The sequence below is a fragment of the Pleurodeles waltl genome, chromosome 6, assembly GCF_031143425.1.
Source record: "Pleurodeles waltl isolate 20211129_DDA chromosome 6, aPleWal1.hap1.20221129, whole genome shotgun sequence".
NCBI classification, from domain to species: Eukaryota; Metazoa; Chordata; class Amphibia; order Caudata; family Salamandridae; genus Pleurodeles; species Pleurodeles waltl.
The window spans coordinates 699,910,097-699,931,783 of record NC_090445.1 but is presented as its reverse complement, the minus strand read 5'-3'; the positions used below and the strand labels follow the sequence as shown (position 1 = coordinate 699,931,783).

At 47.4% G+C, this 21,687-nt stretch overlaps 1 protein-coding gene across 1 annotated transcript in view; it reads left to right on the top strand.

The window, feature by feature from the left end:
- Positions 1-21,687, top strand: part of LOC138301688 (lectin-like) — a 191,884-nt gene that overhangs the window by 61,913 nt on the left and 108,284 nt on the right. The window lies entirely within an intron of this gene.

Genomic DNA, 21,687 nt, shown 5'->3' with positions numbered 1-21,687 from the left:
AGTATTTCATTTCATTGTTTAGTGGATAGATCAATACTGGAGAAAAACTGTCCAAACTGATGTTTTCTTCTAGTGCCTCAAATCAGAAGTCAGGAACATCTACTTCATCTGAGCCTCCAAAGGCAATTCAGAAATGTTTCACTCTTACCAAAGGACACAAAAAATCCAATCAACAACAGTGACATGTAAGTTGTTCCACGAGGAATTTCCTCGTGGCACATGCAAAAAATAAGACTTTACTACCACCGGGATGTGGTGCCATATACGTTCAGTGTAGCTCACTACATTGGCTAGAGGAGTGTTGGACCTGGCTTTTTTGACAGGGTCATCCCCAAACTTTTTGCCTCCTTCCTCCTGTTTTTTTCTGACCTGTTGTTGTTGGCTTTTGAACTCTGGGCACTTTACCACTGCTAACCAGTGCTAAAGTGCATATGCTCTCTGTGTAAATTGTACTATTGATTGGTTTATCCATGATTGGCTATTTAATTTACTTGTAAGTCCCTAGTAGAGTGCACTATATGTGCCTAGGGCCTGTAGATTAAATGCTACTAGTGGGCCTGCAGCACTGGTTGTGCCACCCACTTCAGTAGCCCCTTAACCTTGTCTCAGGCCTGCCATTGCAAGGCCTGTGTGTGCAGTTTCACTGCCACTTCGACTTGGCATTTAAAAGTACTTGCCAAGCCTAGAACTCCCCTTTTTCTACATATAGGTCACCCCTAATGTGTGCCCTAGGTAACCCCTAGAGCAGGGTGCTGTGTGGGTAAAAGGCAGGACATGTACCTGTGTAGTTATATGTCCTGGTAGTGTAAAACTCCTAAATTTGTTTTTACACTACTGTGAGGCCTGCTCCCTTCATAGGCTAACATTGGGGCTGCCCTCATACATTGTTGAAGTGGCAGCTGCTGATCTGAAAGGAGCAGGAAGGTCATATTTAGTATGGCCAGAATGGTAATACAAAATCCTGCTGGTGAAGTCGGATTTAATATTACTATTCTAGAAATGCCACTTATAGAAAGTGAGCATTTTTTTTGCACTTAAATCTTTCTGTGCCTTTTCAATCCACGTCTGGCTAGGTTTCGCTGCCAGCTCCTTGTGCATTCACTCAGACACACCCCAAACACAGAGTACTCAGCCTCACTTGCATACATCTGCAGTTTGAATGTGTCTTCCTGGGCTGGGAGGGTGGAGGGCCTGCCCTCACACAAAGGACTGCCTCACCCCCTACTGGGACCCTGGCAGACAGGATTGAACTGAAAGGGGACCTGGTGCATCTCTTAGCCACTCTTTGAAGTCACCCCCACTTCAAAGGCACAATTTAGTATAAAACAGGGCCTCTGCCCTACCTCATCAGACACTTGCTGGAGAAGAAACCTGAACCAGAACCTGCATCCTGCCAAGAAGAACTGACTGGCTGCCAAAGGACTCACCTGACTGCTTTCTACAAAGGACTGCTGCCTTGCTGTTGCCCTGCTGCCTTGCTGAACTCTTGTCTGGCTGTAAAAGTGCTCTCCAAGGGCTTGGATAGAGCTTGCCTCCTGTTCCCTGAAGTCTCAGGACCAAAAAGACTTCTCTTTTTCATTTGGACTCTTCGTGCACCGAACATTTCGATGCACAGCTTGCTCCGCAGCGAGAAAATCGGCGCACACTGACGCTGATCGACGCGACACCTTCGGGGCGACCGGAACTTCGACGCACGGCCTCGCAAGGACATCGCTGTCCGACTTCCAGAGGGGAAATCGACGCAATGCCTGCCGTGAGAACGAGAATTCCACGCACAGCCTCCCGGAACGACGTGCAGCCGGAAAACAAGCTAAAGAAGCCACGCACAGACTCCGGGACATCTGTTAATCCCGCGACCCACAGAAAGAGACTGTCCGCGCACCGGAAATGACGCACGACTTCCCCGCGTGAAAAATAACGACGCAAGTCCTTGTGTGCAGGGGAGAAATCGACGCACACACCATTTTTCCACGTATCTCTTCTTCTGCTGCCCTTTGCAGAGATTTTCCACTTTAAACCAGGTACTTTGTGCTTGAAAGAGACTTTGTTTGCTTTTTAAAGACTTAAGACACTTTATATCACTTTTCAGTGATATCTCTACAATTTCTCATTGCATCTTTATTCATTTTGACCTACAATTATCCTGATAAATATTATATATTTTTCTAAACACTGCGTGGTGTATTTTTGTGGTGCTATATTGTGTTATTGTATTTTTTATTGCACAAATACTTTACACATTGCCTTCTAAGTTAAGCCTGACTGCTAGTGCCAAGCTACCAGAGGGTGGGCACAGGATAACTTTGGATTGTGTGTGACTTACCCTGACTAGAGTGAGGGTTCTTGCTTGGGCAGAGGGTATCCTGACTGCCAACCAAAAACCCCATTTCTATTGGTGGTCAGCGGTGAGGATAGGACTTGTATTTGTGCAGTGACATATAGTAGCTAAGTATTTCACTACCTACCCACAGTTGAAGGTCAACTTGATTTTTCATCTTTTTGCTTTTGGTTCTCTGATGTCCTCCTGGATATATTATTGATATTTTGGACTTTGGATTTGGGTTTTTGCCTGTGATACCTTATCAGATTGAGAATGGGTATCTACCGTGTGTCATTCTTTGTGCTTACTGAATCCCTCACTAAGGCTGACCTAAGGAGGCTTTGCAGAAAATGGGGACTTCCTATGTCAAGGAGATCTACTAAGATGATACTGCTAGATACCTACATAACCTGGGGGGAAGAAAGATGGGCAGAGGAAGAGGCAGCAAAAAACCAAATGACTAAGGACTCCTCAGATGAGGAAGAGGACTACTCAGATGAGGAGGAGGACTACTCAGATGAGGAAAGAGAACCAGTGAGAGATGAATGGCTCCTAGCTCAAGAGCAGTCGCTGGAGGAGCTAGATGACTTTATTGAAAGGGCTGAGGCATCAAGAGCCTTAGCCCTGGAAAAAGAAAGGTTTGCAGCTCAAGAGCTGAGCTGTGAAGAGCTGAAACTGGAACCCCGAAGGGCTGAATCCAGTTCAGATGGTGGCAGCAAAAATCTGGCATCCAGTACTGCTGAAGAAGGGCACAAGGCCAGAGATGTGGTGCCCAACTTGAAGAAGGAAGTTGACACACCCCAGCCTGTTCAAGAGTATGAGGTAGTTCCCGTTATGCACAGTGTCCCTGAGAAGGATTGGGGAACTGGCACAGGGAGTCATATTCCTACTGGGGGGAGGGACACTTTACTGGCTCTAGAAGAGAGTGACAGGGAAAAGGGTTCCCCACTGGTGGACGTCCTGGATATAGAGTGTGGAGACATCCCAGAAGAGTATGGGTTGAGTGTCAGGGACAGTCAGATACTGTCTCACCAGTCTCAGGAGGGTAATGTAGAGTGCTTTTTCAAGGCTGAGTCACTGGATGGTTGGGTGAAGGGTACTGTGGTTAATACATGTGAAGGGCAGAGTGATGTAATTGCTGGAGAGCATATGTCTGGTCCTTATTTTCCAGAGCTACGCCAACACCAGGTGGAGTGTGAGTTCTCTGACCCCAGGGAGCTTACAATGGAGGCAGACTTCTGGGTGAATACCAGAGAGTCTGAAGAGGCATTTGGGGGTGCCCCTGAGGGGAGTGGTCTAGGTGTTTCCCAACCAAGTGAGGTGGGAGAGGATTGTAGTGTCCCTGGTAGGTCCCAGGTTCTAGAGGGTTCCATGAGGGAACGCCAGGAGGGAAGCCTAGCCTGTAACGTAGGGCCACCTGTTGAGGGAGGCTCCGCAGTGTCAGAAGAACTTGGGGGGGGTGACTGTAGTCAGCATCCCACCAGTTCTGGTGTCTGGCAGTACCACTCCTAGTGAGGGGGTGCAGAAGTCCAGACAGAGGGTTGAGAGGGGGTTGCGGACCCCAGTGGAGGTCCTGGAGAGTCAGGGGTCAGCTCTGAAAGCAGAGCCCCCCAGGAATGACCCAGGTGAAACCGTTTCTGGTTTGGGGGAGATCCAGACTCTGACGGATGGGCAGAGGTCAGGAGACCTGCACCAACCAAACTCTTGTGTGGCCCTTGGGGACGGTGTGTCCCTTGTGGGGGGTGAGTGTGCCCCCCAGGAAGTCCTGGCATGTCAGGCAATTGTTCAACCTCAGGGTGGTGACTCTGGGTTGGATGACCCGGTTCAGGGGTTAAACTCTGGCCGGGTGAGGGTTCAGTGTGCCCACCAAGAAGTCCTGTTGTGCCAGGCAACTGTTCAACCTCAGGGTGGTGACTCTGGGTTGGATGACCAGGTTCAGGGGTTAAACTCTGGCCTGGTGGGGGGGTAGGTGTGCCCCCCAAGAAGTCCTGGTGTGCCAGGCAATTGTTCAACCTCAGGGTGGTGACTCTGGGTTGGATGGCCAGGTTCAGAGGTTAAACTCTGACCTGATGGGGGGTAGGTGTGGCCCCCAGAAAGTCTTGGTTTGCCAGGCAGTGATCCAGTCTGAGGGTGGAGACCCTGGGCTGGAAGACCAGGTTCAGGGTGTCCCCCCGGACCTGGAGGGAGGGGCTACTGATAACAGTGCCCCTACCATGTCAGGAGACCTGCGCCAACCAGACTCTTGTGTGGCCCTTGGGGACGGTGTGTCCCTTGTGGGGGTGAGTGTGCCCCCCAGGAAGTCCTGGCATGTCAGGCAATTGTTCAACCTCAGGGTGGTGACTCTGGGTTGGATGACCAGGTTCAGGGGTTAAACTCAGGCCTGGTGGGGGTATCAGGACCAAAAAGACTTCTCTTTTTCATTTGGGCTCTTCGTGCGGCGAAAATTTCGACGCACAGCTTGCTCCGCGGCGAGAAAATCGGCGCACAACGACGCTGATCGACGCCTTCGGAGCGACCGGAACTTCGACGCACGGCCTCACAAGGACAACACCGCCCGACTTCCAGAGGGGAAATCGACGCGACGCCTGCCGCGAGAACGAGAATTCCATGCACAGCCTCCCGGAACGACGCGCAGCCGGAAAACAAGCCAAAGAATCCACACACAGACCCCGGGACATTTGGTAATCCCGCCACCCACAGAAAGAGACTGTCCGCGCGCCAGAAAACAACGCACAACTTCCCCGCGTGAAAAATAACGACGCAAGTCCGTGTGTGCAGGGGAGAAATCAACGCACACTCCACTTTTCCACGTATCTCTTTCCACTTTAAACCAGGTACTTTGTGCTTGAAAGAGACTTTGTTTGCTTTTAAAAGAGTTAAGACACTTTATATGACTTTTCAGTGATATCTCTACAATTTCACATTGCATCTTTATTCGTTTTGACCTACAATTATCCTGATAAATATTATATCTTTTTTCTAAACACTGTGTGGTGTATTTTTATGGTGCTATATTCTGTTATTGTATGATTTATTGCACAAATACTTTACACATTGCCTTCTAAGTTAAGCCTGACTGCTAGTGCCAAGCTACCAGAGGGTGGGCACAGGATAACTTTGGATTGTGTGTGACTTACCCTGACTAGAGTGAGGGTTCTTGCTTGGGCAGAGGGTAACCTGACTGCCAACCAAAAACCCCATTTCTAACAAGGAGAGATGCAGAAAAGTTTTGAGGCATCATCTGGCACAAGTACTACATTAACTGCACAACCTGGAGATGTTCTACCGCCAGAGGTTTGGGCTACGGTGGCAGGCTGAACCACTACCTATCTGAATAAGGTGTTTTACTGTCAACCTTGTGGGGGAATTATTTTTGCCTCTGAATTGAGCAGAAACACTTTAGACAACCTTATGCCAGCTCACAAAATGCCCACCAGAAAAGTAGATCTTTTTTTTAAACTTTTTTTGTTTTCCTTTTTTTTACTTCCAAGTTTATATTTCCTGTTTACCTTCATATCTCTTTGGTGAAGATATTTGTTTTGTTTTTCCCAGAAATATAATAAACAATAGAAAATCCCCCAAACTATTTAAAAATAAAAACAGTGCTTTTAATAGGTACCTTATATTGTCATTATTATCTGAACATTTTCTTTTAAACCACCCTTTTTTGTGAAGGGTTAAACTCGAGTAAGGCCCTTGTGGGAGTGGCAGCCTTTCACAAGCTCATACATTTCACTGTGTGTAGCAGACAGTGGGGATGAACCGCCTTCTTTCGTGCCACCTCCTCTGAATTCATGGATGTATATGGAGAGGTACTAACCTATTTGCTGACATCTCCTCTCAGGGTGACCTTTGTTTTTCCCTTAGTGACTTTCTTGTGTTTTTTTAAATATAAAGTAATATTTTATTTTCAAGGTGAGTATACTAGGATGTGGAGAGGAACATCCTGTCTACAAACATTCCTACTAAAGGGAATGCATTAGTATGACAGTGTATGATAAAAGGATGCACTGCCGGCGATATGTAAGTATAATAGGGTGCGAGGAAGTATTTGTTTTCTGTTCGAACTCGTTCCCTGAATGATATGTGTATATGTCGCAGAATGTTAACACATGGTGCTCAGTGGTAAAATCAAAGCCTTATGAAATCAGTGTACATATTACAGTGTAGGAATAAAATCACCTTTCTACACCATGTTGGGTGATGGCTGTGTATGGTTGGGTCCTGGAGGAGTCTTATCTGTCTGCTTTCTGGCTTATATTTCACTACTGAAAACTATATTAGTTGTTGTAGGCCTCAACCACTGTTATAATGCTGAGCTACACATGAAGGCCTATAAAATTGAGAGGGTCTTTAATAATTAGTATACCTCAAGACAGAACAGCTGCAGGGACACATCTGTAATGTGCTAGTCTTTCACAACAATAAATGTGAAAGGGTTCTGTTCTCCAGGTCAATGATGAATGAATATAGTAGAGTAGGTAGAGATAGTAATATCTCCTGTGAAACATCTCACCAGTGTGATCATTGTATGTAGAACAGTTAGTTAGTCATTGCTATCTCTGTTGAAAAAACTGTCTGTTCAATCATGCATGTACATAGAAAAATGTAAATAGACTCTGGACATAGAGATTGTGTTGCCGATGACACCTTCTTTCAAGGTGATGGGTGTTCGTACTAGTGTGTGAAGAAGGAGAAATTTCTCTTCTAAATATTTCCCAGTCACAAATAATTGTATAATATGGTATTATAAAGAACAATAGTGAAATATGAGTTAATTATATTGTCTGGGTAAGAGGTATTGAGTGAGTAGTATAGGTAGTAGATTGTAGTAATATACGTACACCATTGTTTTGTGTTTTTATGTGAGTTGCACAGTGTGCAAAAAGGCTGGTCTCTCAGCTGAGACTTCTTCCCAGGGTGATGAAGGGTTCTAATACTGTATAGGATTGTCTCTGACACTTGCTATCCTGATAGTGAAGAAGAGAGCATATTATTTTTAGTATATGTATCTGTATTTATCTCTATCCTATTTGTATGATGTGAATATTAAATGTATCTAACTTTCTTTAAAAAAAAACATTTTGGTGGTTCTCAAAAATGGTATTTACCGTGAAAATATCGTAATGTAATAAATGTTATACATACCATAATAAGGTATAAATAGAAGTATTAGTTAATTAAGATGCAATCCATCATTGAACTGAGGGGAGAACATAAATCAGTAAGATTTATAAAACAAACCCACACATTTTATATGCATCAAACTAGCATTTGCATTTTCAAATTCAAGAGAACATCATTACTAAAGTGATGTAAGATGTTTCTAAAGTATGCAATGATATCGATCTATTTTTTACTAATAAAAAAAGTTCCATCATTATATAGTCGCTATCCTTGGTAGGCCAGATAACGTTAATGAGCATTAACTTTAACACTTTGGCCCTCAAACCACACACACAGACAGACACTTTAACACACCGATCCCCACGGCAGTAGCAATAAGCACTGTGGCGGTAACTGCCAATAACCAGGTGGAAGAGAATGTACCGCCCACAGTATTACAACAGGCCTCTCCGACACCTTTTCTGGGGTGGTACTAATGACATCAAAAGCATGGCGGAAACAGAACACAGAAGGCAAAGGACTCACCTCTGGAGCCTCAAGGAAGAACCACAATGCCACAGAGCCCAAGCAGCACATTTTCCCCATGCTTGTATACCTCTTCATGCATTACAAACAGCAACGCCGATGAAGACGACCACAGTGAGTATTCTGCCTAGCACACAAGGAAGGAAAAAGAGAGTGACACACACATGCAACACCCCCAACACCATACACACAAACAGATTAAGGGGCATATTTATACTCCGTTTGCGCCGAATTAGCGTCGTTTTTTTCGATGCAAATTCGGCGCAAAACTAACGCCATATTTATACTTTGGCGTTAGACGCGTCTAGCGCCAAAGTAGGAGTAAAGAGCGTCATTTTTTTGCGTGAACGCCTTCCTTGCGTTAATGAGATGCAAGGAAGGCGTTCATGTCCAAAAAAATGTCTGCGACGCAAATGCGTCGTATTTATACTCCCGGGCAAAAATCACGCCCGGGAGTGGTCGGGTCAAAAAACCCCGCATTTGCGCCTCTTTTTAACGCCTGGGTCAGGGCAGGCGTTAAGGGACCTGTGGGCTCAAAATGAGCCCACAGCTGCCCTCCCATGCCCCCAGGGACCTCCCCTGCCACCCTTGCCCACCCCAGGAGGACACCCAAGGATGGAGGGACCCACCCCAGGGACATTCAGGTAAGTTCAGGTAAGTATAATTTTTTTTTTTTTATATTTTTTTTTTGGCATAGGGGGGCCTGATTTGTGCCCCCCTACATGCCACAATGCCCAATGACCATGCCCAGGGGACATAAGTCCCCTGGGCATGGCCATTGGGCAAGGGGGCATGACTCCTGTCTTTACTAAGACAGGAGTCATGTAAATGGCGTCTGGGCGTCGTTTAAAATGGCGCAAATCGGGTTAAGACGATTTTTTAGCGTCAACCTGACTTGCGCCATTTTTAAGACGCCCTAACGCCATTTTTCCCTACGCCGGCGCTGCCTGGTGTACGTGGTTTTTTTCCACGCACACCAGGCAGCGCCGGTCTGCTTGCGCCGGCTAACGCCATTCAATAAATACGGCGCCCGCATGGTGCTTCAGAATGGCGTTAGCCGGCGCAAAATGTTTTGACGCTAAACTGCGTTAGCGCAGTTTAGCGTCAAAAAGTATAAATACGGGCCTAAATAACATCACTTATCTACCCCGTACGCCTCAGGAATAATGCAAGGACAAAAGGAATTGATTAAAGTGAGTGTAATAAGATAAAATAGTAGAAATTTGTGCTTCAAAATCAAAACAGTATGTACATATATACAAATGGAGGGACACTACCCAGTCCTCAAAGTTCGTAGGCCACAGGGCCACAACAAACACATAGACCAAGACCCCACTTGACTCCTGCAACAACACGGAGAGAACACTGCAGGGGTATCAGGTCGAACATACACAGGCACCTCAAGGGGACGGGGAAAGGGGGGGGCACCTAAACCAGAAGATGGCACAACACCACTGGTCATGGAGGGGGCAACATGCCCATCACTCTGTCCTGGGGAGTGCAAGGCCACAGTTTCTCAAGTGGGTGGATTGCCCACTGCTTGGTCCTGGGGAGTGCAAAGCCACAGTCTCTCAAGTGGGTGGTTTGCCCTCTGCTTGGTCCTGGGGAGTGCAACGCCACAGTCTGTCTAGGGGGTGGTTTGCCCAATGCCTGGTCCTGGGGAGTGCAAAGACACAGTCTCTCAAGTGGGTGGTTCGCCCACTACTTGGTCCTGGGGAGTGCAAATCCACATTTTCTCAAGTGGGTGGTTTGCCCACAGCGTGGTCCTGGGGAGTGCAAAGCCACAGTTTAACAAGTGGTTGGTTTGCCCACTGGTTCTGGAGGGGGCCTTGTGCCGAGTGTTCTTCATCCTGGCAAGGATGCGGTGAGTGGATGGATTCTTCCACTGGTTCTGGAGGGGGCCTGGTGCCCAGTGTGCTTCACCCTGGCAAGGAGGGGGTGAGTGGATGGCTTCTCCAATGGTTCTGGAGGGGGCCTTGTGCCCAGTGTGCTTCATCTTGGCAAGGATGCTGGTCTGAATGTGTACTTGGGATAGGTTGGGGTAGAGGGGAATGGGACTGGGTAGAGGAAGTTGGAGGGGGGAGGCTAGAGACAGGGACAATGGCTGCCATCAGGGAGGACGCAGAGCCTGGATTGATCTCTGTTTGATCTCTGTTGGGCCGCCATGCCACAGTGAATGCCCTCCAGGAATGCATTTGTTTGTTGGAAATGGGCTGCCAGCCCCTTGATTGCATTCACTATGGTTGACTACCCAATCGAGATGGATCGCAGGAGGTCAATAGCCTCCTCACTCAGGGCAACAGGACTAACTGGGGCAGGGCATGAGGTGCCTGGGGCAAAGGAGATGCCTACCCTCCTGGGTGAGCGGGCACGGGAAACACGCTGAGGATCTGCTGGGAGAAAGGTGCTGCTAGGGGGGTGGCGGCTGTACCTGTAGTTGGTGTCCGCCTCCACTAGGGAGCTTCCATCAGAAGAGGTATCACTGTCAGAACTGTCCCCTCCTGTTTCCGTCGTGGTGCTTCCCTCGCCCTCCGTCCCACTGGTGCCCTCACCGTCTGTGGATTCGGCCTCCTGGGCCCTGTGGGATGCAGCTGCCTCCCTCACTGGTGCCTGTGCTCTTCCACCAGATACTGCTAATGCACATAAGGACAGGGTGGCAAAACAAAAAGGGGGGGAAGAGACAAAGGATACAAATGGTCAATGGCAGCAACAACACCACAGTTGGCGTACACGACACACAAAGGGAACAGCCCCATGCACTAAGCAAAGCACTACCAGTCATAATGCTAGTCACCAGCTCATGACTAACACCAAAAGCAGCATACCTGACACCCACAGACCCCGGTCTAGTAGTGGATGCCTACTAGCTTGGTAGGAAATGGTGTTAATCAGCCCCTGCCAGACATGGGACCTACCCTGCAATTTCCGGCCTGCCCTAGGGACACCCACAGGCCCACATCCCCCACACGGAGACCACCCCACCACACACAAGTAGTATATTTGGAAACTGTACTCACCCCCTTGTGGCTGCTGTGATGCCCTCAAGCGCCCATCTAGCTCTGGATAGGCAACCGCCAGTATGTAGGCCATCAGGGGGATCAGGGTTCGATGGGTGCCCCCTCCTCGTTGGGAGGCCCTCCCCAGCTGGGCCTCTGCCGTCTTCTTTGCCCAGTGTCTCAGGTCCTCCCACCGTTTGTGACAGCGGGTGCTCCATCTGCCGTAGACCCCCAGGGTCTGTACGTCCTTGGCGATGGCACACCATATACCAATTTTCTTATGGGCAGTGACCTGCAGAAAATAAAACATAGAAAAAGGTATCAGTCATACTGTCCAGCCTGTTACACTCATGGCCCACCATAGCCCTCACAACCCCTTACACACAGACATTGCCCACCATACATGCAGCAAGCTGCCCAAAACCCTTCCACCAACGCCCCTCATGCGGCCCTCACACACAGCACTCCATGCATCCATGCCCCTTGCATTGTGCTCACAGTGTACTCACCTGTTGGTCCGGAGGCCCATACAGCATTCGGTACTCTGCAGCGGTAAAAGCAGGGGCCCTTTCACCAGTGGCACGAGCCATGGTAGGTTTCAGACACAGGTCACAGCAGAACATGCATTGTAGGTCCTCTCCTGTTAAAGGTCAGGTAGCAAGTGAGTGAACAGATAGAAAATGGCAGTCACATCCGCGGCGGTGCCTACCGTCACCGCCGGCATACATTACCATTAGCCACTGTATCCCATAGGGCCCAATGACAACCAATGAGGAGTTGCACAGCGGTACTCGACTGTCTCCCGCAACGGCGCACAACATCAGCGGCATTACCTCATTTCCACATGTCCAATCACACAGGACAGGTGGACGTCATTTCGGGGGAGGCAGGGGACAGGCCATGGCACCTAACTGCATCACAGTACACCTAGGCACCATTTGGGCCTATCCAACAACATACTGTTACAGTCAAAACATGCAATGCAGTGTAGTGTTTGGAAATGTGGCATACTGACCAGCTGCTCACTGTTTTTCCCCCTAGATTACAACCGCTGGGGATGAATAGGAGATGGAGACATCCCCCCATGTACAGACCCCTGGTAGACTTGGCATCAATGGAGGACAGCCACATTATCCTCACCTATAGGCTGGACAGGGCCACAATCACGGGGCTGTGTGCGCAATTAGAGCCAGACCTCATATCTGCTATCTGTCAGCCCACTGGTATCCCCCCTCTTGTGCAAGTCCTATCTGTGCTCCATTTCTTGGCAACTGGCTCCTTTCAAGTGACAGTGGGCTTGGCAGCAGGAATGTCTCAGCCAATGTTCTCAATAGTGCTGACCAGAGTGTTGTCTGCCCTGATTAAACACATGCACAGCTACATTGTTTTCCCCCAGGGGGAGGATTTGGCCACAGTGAAAGCTGACTTCTATGCAATGGGACATATCCCCAACATTATTGGGACTATTGATGGTTTACATATTGCATTTGTCCCCCCCGGAGAAATGAGCAGGTCTTCAGAAATCGAAAGAGCTTTCACTCGATGAATGTGCAGATAGTGTGCCTGGCTGACCAGTATATCTCCCATGTCAATGCAAAGTATCCTGGGTTTGTGCATGATGGCTATATCCTGAGGACTAGCACCATCCCATATGTGATGGCCCAACTCCAGAGGCACCAGGTGTGGTTCATAGGTGAGCCCATGGTTCCCACTCAGTAAATGTTGGTGTAAGGGTATGGTGTTGGCCATAAGGGTTAGTATTTGGCTAACAGGTATCCCTCGACATTTGCATGTGACTCTGGTTACCCCAACCTCTCATGGCTACTGACCCCTGTGAAGAATCCCAGGAGAAGGGCAGAGAAATGTTACAATGAGGTACATGGGTGAACAAGAAGAATAATAGAGAGGGCATTCGGCCTCCTGAAGGCCAGGTTTTGTTGCCTACATCTAACAGGTGGATCCCTGTACTACTCACCCAAAAAGGTGTGCCAGATCATCGTGGCATGCTGCATGTTGCATAACCTTGCCTTGAGACGCCAGGTGCCTTTTCTGCAGGAGAATGAGGCTGGAGATTGGCGTGTGGCAGCAGTGGACCCTGTGGACAGTGAAAATGAGGAGGCAGAGGATGAGGATGAGGACAACAGAACAGGTATTATACAACAGTACTTCCAGTGGCACACAGATAAGACCCTGTAACTTCACTTTGCATTGACAGTTTTGTATTTGACATTGTACATGGCAGGTAGATTCTCCCTATGCAGTGGTCACTTACTGTACCCTTTGGCATCTCTTTTTTCAGATATCTGTGCCCCACTCTGGCACCTGGTGTGTTGACTGCAGCCAACTACAGGTCATTCCTATGTTTCATTACTGTACAGTTGTATTGCAGTTTTTAAACCTTGCTAAACGAATATATAATTAAATAATTTGACATACTCCATACTTCCAATCATACAATCAGGGTTGGTTCTCCTTTTGCAGCGGGTGGAGTACCGGTGGCATGTTGTTCCTGTGTTGGAGCCTCCTGTCCACTAGCGGCAGCAGAGGTGGAGGGCTGTTCATCGGTGTGGATAGTGTCAGGGGCCCAGTGGTGTGCCACGGCCTCCCTCATGGTGTTGGCCATGTTTGCCAACACCCCTGCAATGGTGACCAGGGTGATGTGGATGTCCTTCAGGTCCTCCCTGATCCCCAGGTACTGTCCCTCCTGCAGCTGCTGGGTCTCCTGCAACTTGTCCAGTATCTGGCCCATCGTCTCCTGGGAATGGTGGTATGCTCCCAGGATGTTAGTGAGTGCCTCCTGGAGAGTGGGTTCCCTGGGCCTGTCCTCCCCCTGTTGCACAGCAGTCCTCCCAGCTTCCCTGTTGTCCCGTGCCTCTGTCCCATGAACAGTGTGCCCACTGACCCCAGGTCCCTGATCGCCCTGTGCTTGTGGGTTTGCCTGGGGTCCCTGTAGTGGCAGACACACTGCTGATTGACGTGTCCTGGGGACAGAGGTATGGCCCGCTGAGTGGGTGCTGTGCTGGTGTTTCCTTACGGGGAGGCTCTGTGGTGGTATGGGACTGTGCCTGCGTAACCGACTGTCCGGAGATCCCAGATGGGCCAGGTTGGTCATCCGGATCCAGGCATCCAGAGCTGCTGTCATCACTGTGGCCCTCTTCTGGGGGGGGAGACTGGATGTTGCTGGCACCTCCTCTTTTGTGATGTTGTGTGGGGGACCTGTGGGGATGTAAATGCAGTGCTATTGTTTCTGCGTGAGACATCTTGTGGGTGTGTTGCCCTGTATGGTTGTGATTGCCCTATCAGCTTTGCCTTGTGTGAGTAGTGATTTTGTGGGCTAGGTGATTCTCTCTAATATGCATGCTTTCGTGTTGGGTTTCCATGCAGGGCTGTGAATGATGTCCATGCGTTGGTGGTGCATGCAGGGCTTGATATTGGGATGGGTGGGTGAGATGGTGGGGTGTATGTGAGGTGGTGGGGTGATGGGGGTGAGGGTAGGGGTGGGGTATTTGCTGGCATGCAGGTAGGGGGGTCATAGTAATAGATATTTGACTTACCAGAGTCCAGTCCACCTGCTACTCCTGCCAGGCCCTCAGGATGCAGACTTTCTCCTCCCATTTTGTTAGCTGTGGGGGAGGGGGTCCACCATCAGTCCTCTACAGCTATTGGGTGTCTTGCAACCATAGAACGTACCTTGCCCCATAGGTCATTCTACCACTTCCTGATGTCATCCCTTGTTCTGTGGTGCTGTCCCACGGTGTTGACCCTGTCCACGATTCTCCGCCATAGCTCCATCTTCCTAGCAATAGATGTCTGCTGCACCTGTGATCCGAATGGCTGTGGCTCTACCCTGATGATTTCCTCCACCATGACCCATAGCTCCTCCTCTGCGTACCTGGGGTGTCTTTGTGGTGCCAAGGGTGTAGTGTTTGTGGTGTGTGTGAGGGTGTGTTGGGTGATGTATTGGAGTGTGTGCTGTAAGGTGCGTGGATGGTGTATGGGTGATGGTGTTATGTGGCTTTGGTTCTGTTGGTGCTCTTGGTGTGTGTCTCTCTCTCTCTGTTGTCAATTTATTTGAGTCATAAAAGGTTGTGGGTAGTGTGGGTGCATGTTTTATTGTGGTGTGTGTATGTGTGTCAGGTGTGTGCAGTTTGAATTGTCTAATGTAGTATTGTTTTCTTAGTGTGTGTGTATTATGAGCATGACGGTATGTACCGCCAATGGTTTATCATGGGTGAATGTCTGCTGCGGAGATTCGTGGGTCATAATGCTGTGGGCGTAGTTCTGTTGGCATAACGGTTTGGGTTTTGCTACTGCCACTTTATCACTGACCTTTAGGCTGGCGGACTTGTGTGTGTGTCTGTATAGTGACGGATTGCTATGTGTGGGTCATAATATGGGTAGCGGTAAACCGCCACGGCGGCGGTATGTTGGTGGCAGTCGGCATGGCGGTAAGCGGGACTTACCACCAATGTCAAAATGAGGACCTTTGTGTCTATTAATAAATTGACTTTTGAAAACATTATTTGTCTCTAGAATTTCGGTTCCACAAATATGAGATAGGAGTTTGGAAGTTTCCACAGTATCCTATGCTTAACTGTAAAACATGTCACATTCAGTCCAACCACATTAATATTTAAGGTAGACAGTGTATTGGCCAGAGATGATTGACTGTCCATGGTGAAAACTAATGGTAACAGCAATGTATGTTTTCCTACACATTGACATCTGACCAGTTTTAAAGTTGGTGAAATCAATATTGATTTTATCGCCCTCTGCTCTACTTCTTTGTTGGATGAGAATAAGATATTTTGAACTGTGTATCACAGCTAATACAGACAGCAGTTCCGATGTGCAGTCTGGGCAGCAGTTATTCTGCACAGCTAAATAGGAACATTTAACACACTTATGGTTCTATGAATACATTGTTAATTGCAATTCCCTCATTTTCTAACACAATTAGCCTCACCATTAAAAACTTCTGTGCATCCTGTTGCACATTCAAAGTGAACTGTGCACTACTACCACAGTAGTCAACAATATCACATGGAAATGCAGTTGAGGTACACAAGTGTATTTCAGTGCTTTGACAGCTGCAGCCAAGTAACAGCATATAATCCACTTGTTCACAGCGGGACCTGTCAAACAGACTCATGCAGGTGGCGGGAGCTGGCAGGGACCTCAGAGGAAGCCTTGAGGCTCCCCCACAGTCCCAGATACCCCAAAAGGGCACATAATAAAAAACATAGTCAGAGTCAGTGGGGGAGGCCTGGAGGCTCCCCCCACGGTCTCAAATAGCCTGTAAAGGGCATCTAATAAAAATTAAAAAATGATAATTGTCAGGGACCAGGGGGGAGGCCTTGAGGCTTCTCCCCCAATACTAGATAACCCATTAAGGGCAGATTGTGAAGAAAAATCTGCAGGGACCACAAGGGAACCTTTGAGGGTTCCCCCACAGTCCCAGATAGCCCATGAAGAGCTGAAAAATATATATTTGAAAAAAAAAAAGAATAGCTCAAGTGTGAAGGTTACAGAACTTCACACTGAGTGTTGAGGGTTTGAGTCCAGCCTGACTCGTTTCTAAATGTTTAAGGCTCGTACTCAAAGGTGATCTTACTGTTTTTATGACAAACACATTTCTCTTTTCAAATTGTGCAGACATATCTAATTCTAAGTATTACATACATCAAAGCCTAAAAATCTCTCTATCTCTCTCCCTCTCACTCTCTTCCTCTCTCTCTCTCTCTCTCTCTCTCTTTCAATCTTTCTCCCACTCACACACCCACTCAGACATTTACGCATCCACTCACAGACCTACTCAGACACTCACGCACCCACTCACAGATCCACTCAATCCCTTGTGCCCTCACTCACAGCCCTACTCAGATCTTCATGTACCCACTCACAGACCCACTCTAACAGTTACATACCCACTCAGACTCACACACCCACTCACTGATCCATTGTCACCCTCATGCACCCACTCACAAACCCACGCATACAATGACTCACCCACTAAAACACTGATGTATGCACTCTTACACCCAGACAGAAACTCTCACAGCCACTTTCACCCCCAGATATACACTCTCACATCTATTCTCACACCCAGAGAGGCCATGGCCTACTCCCGCCATGCGAAGTCAAAGGGCCATGCACACCATGGGTTTTGTTGGATACCTGCAAGGTCTAGCTGCAGGCCAGATCTTGCAGGCAACCTCCGCTGTGCACGCACAGAGGCCGTGCATGGTGCAAGGCTGGGTGCTTATAGGGGGTTGGCCTCAGGGCCTGGCTGCAGGCCATGCGTGGCGGAGGTTGGATTAACGTATAGTAATAAAAATTACTATACGTTAAAAAAACATAGAAATTCACTGAAAAAAAACAAAGTTTACAGGGACATTATAGTTACGAAATAGAATAAAAAAATAACATACAAATTCACATAAAAAACAAAGGTTACATGGAAGTTATAGTTAGGATAACATTTTAAATGTAAGAAAGCATAGAAATTCACCAGTTATAGTTAGAGTTACTTCTAGTAACTATAACTTGTGCCCTAGGATAACTACAACTCAAGGTCTCGCCATGCACTGCTAATTACCCATCAAAATCTGGCACTCATGACATCTTCGATAATATCATTGATGATATCAATGGAATATTTGCAGTAAAATTTTGTATGTGTATATATTTATATATATATGTATTTATATATATATATATATATATATATATATATCAAAACAAATCCCTTTCAGGGTTAGAGTGCCGCATAAATTATGCAAAAAAAGAGAATAGAGAACTCTGGGTAGTTCCCAAGTTTAGGTGGAGAGCAGCTCTAGTAAGGAGCACCCTGCAACACCAGTGACACTCTAGATTTGCTCACCTCAAATGTCTGTTTATCTAGCAAAGTTTTTAAGCATTGGATCAGCACAGTGCTATCCACGCCGAGCTAGATAGTGGCAAAGTCTTTTGCCATTTGTACAGCAAAGTCTTTAAGCATAGGTTAGACACACTGTCAACCTTGCCGAGCTGTAAAATGACAAAAGCCATTTACTATTCCAGGCACAGTATTACAGCTTTGGACTGGTAAAATACCATCCAAGCCAACCTGGAATGAGTAAAAGCAACCCCTGACACGTGTTTCGCTCTCATTAGAGCTCATCAGAGAGGTTTAGCTTTGTCCAGACACAAGGGAGCACCCAGTATAAGTCAAAACAAATCCCTTTCAGGGTTAGAGTGCCGCATAAATTATGCAAAAAAAGAGAATAGAGAACTCTGGGTAGTTCCCAAGTTTAGGTGGAGAGCAGCTCTAGTAAGGAGCACCCTGCAACACCAGTGACACTCTAGATTTGCTCACCTCAAATGTCTGTTTATCTAGCAAAGTTTTTAAGCATTGGATCAGCACAGTGCTACCCACGCCGAGCTAGATAGTGACAAAGTCTTTTGCCAGCGGTGAGTTCTTTTTGTCACAGATAAAAGATAAAATGGAGCATGGCTTCAAATCTGTACTAAAATGATTTTCAAACATTTGCAAGATCAATGGAAAACAATTCAACATTGGGTCTCAAAATGAATTCCTACAATGGTTGCATTAGCTTGCCTGAGAAACCATGTCCCTGTTATCATAACATGGCCAACAGCATAAGGTAGCACTGACAGATCACCGTAAAAAAAAGTGGAAAATATGTGAAATATTTGGCTTAACTCAGGGATCATCAGAACATAACACTTGACCCATATTCTGATGAAAGGATCTGTATTGAACATTCATCATAGCGACTACCTTCACCTGTTGGGCAAAAAATAGAAAACACCATGCTTCTAAGCTTGTTTCCCACACATTTACTTGTTCTCCTTTTGCTTGCCTCATTTGGTACAATTCTGAAGCACAACCCATCATATCTCCTGTATGTAGATGATGAATGCTGTAATGTCCATATATTTCTTCTGCTTTATCTGAGTCTTCAGACTGATGCAGAAGCAGCTGAGGTGGGACTTTGTGTTCTGAAATAGGTTACATATTCTCCCATATCAACATCTTTGTAAAACATATTTTGTAATGTACTTTAGGATATTGCAATGCTTTCTTGACTCTATCCGTGCTCACAGGTTCCTGCCATGCCTTTTAATCTTTAGTAGGCACTCCATCTACTGAACCACTAGTGGTTCCTCTTCTTCTCTATCTACACCTATAGTTTTAATATTTTCCATATTCAAAGGCAAGTATACAACTACACCTTTTTGACCTTTTAGTAATTCAGAAAGAGGTAGTTTTGTATTTTTGTTTTTTCATTCTAACCATTGCTTGGAAGGGATGCACCACCTGTATGAGAATACACTCATACAGATTTAGGTTTTGAAGATCAGGAAGAATTTGAAAACGTCCACTTTAATATGAACACCTCTAGCATGCCGTTTACTGAGTTCCACGTTCTCAATTCAATATTTACATACAATTTGCCTGATTTACTAGTCAAATTAATCTTCAGCTATCAAATAAAGAGCCAGTTTAAATCATTGTACTATATCACTTTCTTCCATGCTTTCACAAATATATATTTTTTTGGTTTGTGATCTGAAATGAGTGGCTACAACAAACATAGACTTTGTCAGGAACTTCTGCAGTTGTTGAAAATGCATCAATTTCATTTTTAGTTCTTTTCTAAAACTGTGCTAGCTTGTATTAGAATTTTCAGTTGGTCTCCACAACCATCTCATTCAAATCAGTTGACCTATCTGAATATCATCTAGAACGGAACTAACTTCATGAGGACTGCCTCTCAATACCAAATAATTTAGGGGGTCTTTACGAGTTTGGAAGGTGAAAAAGGCTGCCTGCCAAACTCCAGCAGTCAGGTTGCCACCAGTGCGACCGCCTTCCCTCGGGCTCCATTACAAGTTCCCCACTGGCACAGAGGGGAACACCCCACAACATTGACGCCAGCTCATAATGGATCCCGCAGCAATGTTGCAGTGCATGGGGTGCAACAGCACCCATCATGCTTTTTACTGTCTGTGTTACAGACAGTGAAAAGCGTGACAGGGCTGTCCATGGGGACCCTGCACTGCCCATGCTAAGTGTAAGGGCAGTGCACAGGCCCCCTGGGGTCCCCTGAACCCCATCTCTGCCAGCTTTCATTAAAAAAAAGCTGGCGGAGAGAGGGATCGCTATCCCAAGGATGGTGCTACAATATCATTTAAAAAAAAAAAAAAGTGGGTACATTTCCTGAATATTCACAAATTTCAATGTGATTTAAAAAATAAAAAAAAAGCAAAATCTCCTGTGCTTGCTTTTAATATTGCCCCTGGGTGGGTCAGGTCCCGGGGGCATTCCCAAAATATAAAGGAGGGGGGTACACAGGGCCCACTACTAGGGCTCATTGAAACTCCGGGGACCACCACCTTGTCTGGGCATTATTTGTTTGATGATGCAGGGAGGACCGTGAGGAACCCCTGGGCCACTGGGACCACCACCTCCTTAGAGCTAAAACTAAGTATGCGAGGGGCTTTACAGGCCCCCATGGGCACTGCATACTAACACCTTCCTGGGGCAACATCATTATAGTTATGCGGGGGCTGCATGGATGCCCCCAGAAACCACCACCTTTTTAGGGCTAAAACAAATTTTGCAGGAGGGTGTGTGGAACCACTAGGCCCTGGGATCCATCAACATCCCGGAGCTGCCCTTTTTTAAAAAAAAAGGAGGGTGGGCAGACACCCCTGGGCCCTGAGGACTGCCACCTATTCAGGACCACACTACATTTGAGAGGTGAGGCACACAAATACCCCCTGAACCCATTTAAAAATGATGGAGGGGGGGAGCCCCCTTCCTGGAGCCATAAATGGCCCTGGGTACCGCCAGCCTCCAGGGCTGGCTCATGCTACTTCTGGAGCTTCTGCCAAGTGAAAGTAAACATCACTCTGTTCCCAGCAAGCAGGAGCGCTTGCTGGGAGCAGAGTTTTTAGCTCTTTACCTGCCTGCTATCATATGGGCAGGGAAAGAGATGAAAAGATTGCTCCCACACTCAGGGAGCTGCATTTCCAGCAGCTTCCTACATGTGGGATCAATGCTGACTCACGCAGGAGGAGGGGAGGCAGTTAGGACTTTCTCTCTCCCTTAATGGGAGTTGTGCGTGAAAAAAAGTTAACGACAGCTAACGCCATTCTGAAGAGCCATGCGGGCGCCGTATTTATACAATGACGTTAGCCGGCGTTAGCCGGCGGCGCTGCCTGGTGTGCGTGAAAAAAAATGACGTACACCAGGCAGCGCCGGCGTAGGGGAATATGGAGCTTGGGCGCCAAAAAATGGGGCAAGTCAGGCTGAGGCAAAATTATCGCCTCAACCCGATTTGCGCCATTTTTTTCGACTCCCAACCCCCATTGAAATTACTCCTGTCTTAGCAAAGACAGGAGTCATGCCCCCTTGCCCAATGGCCATTCCCAGGGGACTTCTGTCCCCTGGGCATGGTCATTGGGCATAGTGGCATGTAGGGGGGCACAAATCAGGCCCCCCTATGCCACAAAAAATAAAAATAAATTACTTACATGAACTTACCTTATGTTCCCTGGGATGGGTCCCTCCATCCTTAGGCGTCCTCCTGGGGTGGGCAAGGGTGACAAGGGGGGTCCCTGGGGGCATGGGAGGGCACCTCTGGGCTCCTTCTGAGCCCAGAGGTCCCTTAACGCCTGCCCTGACCAGGCGCTAAAAAACGACGCAAA